The following is a 426-nucleotide window of genomic DNA, read 5'->3' on the forward strand; positions in this document are numbered from 1 at the left end:
GTAGGAGCCAGGGGTTCAATCCCCAGGCCTACCATGCTGGCCCCACCCCTGAGGCGCACTGAGACAGCAATTGAGACTGGGTGTGGTGGTGTGCACCTGTAATCCCAGCTCTGGGGAGGCTGTAAACAGGCAGATCATTACGAGTCCAAGTCCGATCTAGTAGTGAGACCCTGAACACCCTGTAGACCTTTCCCTAAAATAAAAAATAAAAATAAAAAGAATCAAACGTTAGAAAACAACAAAATGGGGCCAGCCAAATAGCTCAGCATATTAAAGTGCCTGCAAGCAGGTGCAGGGGCTGGGAGTTCGATCCCTGGGCCTGCCATGCTGGCCCCACTCCTGGAAATCTGGATTTTTTTTTTTTTTGGTCTGAGACAGGCTTTCACTATGCAGTTCAGGCTGGCATTGAATTCACTTTGTAACCTG

This window comes from Octodon degus, unplaced genomic scaffold, assembly GCF_000260255.1.
Source record: "Octodon degus isolate 3935 unplaced genomic scaffold, OctDeg1.0 scaffold00004, whole genome shotgun sequence".
In the NCBI taxonomy this organism is placed as follows: Eukaryota; Metazoa; Chordata; class Mammalia; order Rodentia; family Octodontidae; genus Octodon; species Octodon degus.